The sequence below is a fragment of the Neovison vison genome, chromosome 1 (genome assembly GCF_020171115.1).
Source record: "Neovison vison isolate M4711 chromosome 1, ASM_NN_V1, whole genome shotgun sequence".
Lineage (NCBI taxonomy): Eukaryota > Metazoa > Chordata > Mammalia > Carnivora > Mustelidae > Neogale > Neogale vison.
The window spans coordinates 144,049,127-144,053,641 of record NC_058091.1 but is presented as its reverse complement, the minus strand read 5'-3'; the positions used below and the strand labels follow the sequence as shown (position 1 = coordinate 144,053,641).

General features: G+C 39.2%; 1 pseudogene; it reads right to left on the bottom strand.

Annotated features, from left to right (window-relative positions):
* Positions 1-843: 843 nt before the first annotated feature.
* Positions 844-942, bottom strand: LOC122897660 (annotated as a pseudogene).
* Between the last annotated feature and the right edge of the window lie 3,573 nt (positions 943-4,515).

Genomic DNA, 4,515 nt, shown 5'->3' with positions numbered 1-4,515 from the left:
GAAATTGATTTCAATCAGTGGACTGTGAATTGGTGACTGACCACACCCACGGCTAGGTAACATAGGAACATCCCAAGTGAGCTCAATGGGCTTAAAACATGAAGGTCTGAGCACAGCTAAGAACTCCCAGAATGAAACCTCCAGCCCATCTGTGGGAATTTCACTTTTTCAAGGATTTCAGAGGCATGCAGTCTTCCCAGGCTCCACATCGACTCTGGTAGTCACAGGCTTCTGAGACTTAAAGAGTTTCCACATAAAAAGTGGCAAGTTGCATCAATAGACAAGCGCTGCCTAACAGAAATATAATGTAAGCCACATATACATTTTTAATGTTCTAAAACCCACATATTGAAAAGTAAAAGAGGGACTTAACTTTGATACCATTTATTAATCCAATATATCCAAACTATCATTTAACATGTAATCAATATTTAAATTAAGTCAATGTACATTTTACATTCCTCTTACTGTGCTAAAGCTTCTTAAAAGTCAAAAATGTATTTATTTTATCCTTATGGCACAGCTCAACGCATACTAGCTACATTCCAAGTACTCAACAGACATATGAGGCTACTGGCTACCATATTGGATACACACCACCCAACAAATACTCTCTTTATTTGCTACTTTTGCTATATATTTTTAAGGGAGCCATACTATTATGTTCCAGAGATTAAAAATGAGTACAAATCTGATAAAATCTCACACCTAAGACTCTTCTTTTATTTTAATAGGGGGAACACCACCTGGCAACAATTCCTTATGATACAACTTTAACTGTGTCATGTCTTTGGAAACCAACTTCCTTTAATTCATAACAGAGTCCACAGATCATGGCTGACGAAAGAGATACTTTGGCCACAGCTTCATCCTTGCGCAGGGGCCATGCTAATCTTCTCTGTATCGTTCCAATTTTAGTATATGTGCTGCCGAAGCGAGCACTGGTCACAGCTTCAAAAACATAGCGATCACTTTCTCTGAACACTGACAATGTTCAAAAAAAAAAAGAAAAGAAAAGCGGGGGGCAGGGAATAGGCCCCAAATGGACCTTGCCCCCCAAAACAGCAAACCACAACTTAATTGCAGGAATGTAAACTTTAACCAGTCAATCTGGAATTTCCTGATCAGCATGAGGTCATCTGCAGGATGGACCACCACCCTTCCCCCAAAGAAGGTGACTTTGCCTGAAACAAACCTTTCTTTTTCACTAGTAACTTTCTTGTCTGGTCCCATTTCCACCTGTAAAAGTCTTCCATTTGTACAATTCCTTGGAGTTCCTTTCTACTGGTTGGATGGGTGCTTCCCAATTCACAAATTATTGAATAAAGCCATTAGATCTTCAGATGTACTCAGGTGAACTTTGTTCATCTAACAACAGACAGAACTAGAGAGAACTGGTTATCACAGTGTTGTCTTCTCACTGGAGGAGCCTGTCCCTCGGGAAAGGAGTGATTTGCCTAAGCTCACACAGCTGGTAGGCAGCAGATCCAGGCTGGAAATCCACATTTCTAGCTTTGTAACCTTCTGTTCCAGTATGCTGAATGTCCACACACTGGCTCAATATGAATTTCTATCGCACAACATCACAGCAGGATTCCCCCTAGTTGTCCTATATGAGCTCTTAGTAATACATCTGTTAGGTGTGAACAAACAAATGACTTGGAAAATGTAAGCACTGCAGACTACTTCTAAGGTCGAAGAATGGGGACTCAGGTAGAGCAGGGTTACAGAAACATAGACAACATTGAAATCAAGGTAGGGGTGTGGTGGGGAATGAGCGCTGGAAGAAATTCACAGCGTGACCTTGAGAAAATCTCTTCACCTCTCCATGACCCAATCTCCTTATCTGCAAAATGACTGGCAGTGGGAGGATTAGATTATTTCTGAGGTCTCTTCCAGTTCTAAGACACTTATTCTAATTCCTGCTAGACAAATGATTATATAATAATAACCTTTCTAAGTTAGTCTTCTGCTTAGAAGAAGAAAGAATTCTGCCACCTGTTCTCTCGGTGGATATTTCTAAGGATTGGTCAAATAATACTGAAGACTTTATCAAGAAATTAAATCTCAGGGTATCATGACCACGATAAGAAAGAGCCTCCTACAACAGAAAGCTTCATACAAAGCAATAGCATGGCTAAAATTACACTTTTCTTCAGAAAATTTCATTGTACTTAAAAGTTGTAAAAAGTTGTAACAATGTTGCATGGATTTTTTTTTTTTTTTTTAAATTTCTAACTGGAAGCTAATCATTTACATTGGGCATTTTGGGTTAAACCCTGTTAACATCCCTTCCACTGTTTTCAATTCATTCAAAAGATGAATATATGGCACTTGCTCTGAGCCAGGCAATGGTAAGCTAAATTGATACATGACTTGTTCCTGTGGAATTGGAGTCCAGTGTATGGATCTGAAGGAAATTCACTTACTCCTCCTTAAAGGACTGAGTCTGTGGTATGGTTACATCACCCTTTTATATTCCAAACTGATCTTTAAAAAAAAAAAAGCAGCTCTCACAAAACATAGACCTTCATCTACGTTTACCTTTCTGCCTATACTTGTGATTTTGATGGGAGAGGGGAGGACAGCAGCTCCAACCAGAGTCCTGGACATGCGGATTCCTGGCAATACAGTATAGTCCTATAGGATAAAATGGTTCCTCAGAACACCAAAGGCTTCTGGGATTGGGTTTCTGTTGCACAGCACCATCAGATTTTCTCTTCAAGGAATCCATAGTTGTCCATCCTTCCCATGCTCCCCAGGAATGAAGCCAACCCCTTCTCAACTTCTGATTCCCAGCAATTAGTAATACAATTGGTGGAAAGAGGGATGCAAATATTTGAACTCCATTTGCTGGCCTTCACTTGAATTGGCTGTACGCTATTAATATTTTGCTGCAAGACTCTTTCTATATGTATATGTGTTCTCTAAACATATATACATATATGGGGAGATATATATATATATATATTTATGGGGGGGGACAGAGCAAGCACAAGCGGGGGGAATAGCAGGCAGATGGAGAGGCAGGCACCCTGCTGACCAAGGATCCCAATGTGGGGCTCCATCCCAGGACCCTGAGATCATGACCTGAGCTGAAGGCCGACACTTAACCGACTGAGCCACCCAGGTACCCCCAGCTTCCTTAATGCCTTAATTAAGAGTCCTCAGATTTTATAAAGATTAATGATGGTCAGGAAAAAAAAAAAGATTAATGATGGTCAAACATTACTCCTGCTACTGATGTTGTTTTCTGTTGAAACAATGTGAGATGCAAAATCCTATAGAATATTTTTCCAGTTTAAAAAAAATGTGAAGAGATTTCCTCATTAAAATTATAAAAATTACAAATTCTGTTATGCCCTTTATTCTGAAAATACCATCAGTTGAACGTGCCAGTGGCCATTCTTGAGAAACAAGGCTGGTATCACTTATTCTTAAAACTAGAAACCTAAGCCAAAGTTGGTTTGTGGTATGAACTTTCAGTCCTATGGTCCTGGAAAAAAGATGAAGTAAAGGTAAAAGGTATCCTTGTAACAGAACAAGGAAAACATTAAGCCGTAGTGGCTAGAGAAGGGAAAAAAAAAAAAATACAGTAAACCCAATATCATCTACCCCAGATCTACTGAGCATCCTTTGTAAGGCTGATGTCAGCCTTTGATAACAAGAGGGGTAGGCAGAATCCAATGTCCGATATCAAACGCATTTGAAAAGAAAACAAGAGAGGAAAGACCCCTTCTATAAGGCACCCGTCAAATGCCAATTCGTATGTACCGGTTTCTTTCAAAATATTCAATCACACCTAATAATTGGCAGGAAACACAAAAAGGCTCTCACTTCCATGCTGTTGCATTCACTTCCCCTGGGGTACGTGGCCATTTGTGGCCACTAGCACCAACAAGGGGAGTTCCTCAGGGAGACGAGACATATCAGTTACCTCCTCACCCCTCCTGGCTCCGCACCTCTCTGTGATTAATATACTTTAGTCCGTGGGTTAAGAAAGGGTCCTTAAAAGCATCAAAGTAACATTTTCCTGGACAGATAGAGAACTAAAGGATTTTTTTTTATTAAAGAAAAATAAAAAGACAAGTCAAAATATCAAATTCCATTGATGTTTCCTGAACACTTTTCATTTAATAAGCTTCTCAATGGTTTGTTAGAACTCAGAACATGTCTCGCACCTGGAATAAGATACATGTTTTATGAAATCGCCACAAAAGAGGAATGATCATTTCTTTGTACAAAATGCTTGCTTTATAACAATTGCTATTTTTGCTACTATAAAAAAATTGGTTGCCCATCTCTACTATGTCTAAATAAAAATGTGTAGTTAGTTGTTTCCGATCACAGAAGTTTCAATGATGTTTATATTATCTCATTTACTAATTCCATAACTGTACAGATAGGACCTTTCATTCTTTGGTGATGTTCTAGGACAATGAGAGAGATTAACTCTTGAATTTCACCAGTAATGGGTACTTACTCCTATCACTGCAGCAAGATTCCAAGTGACAC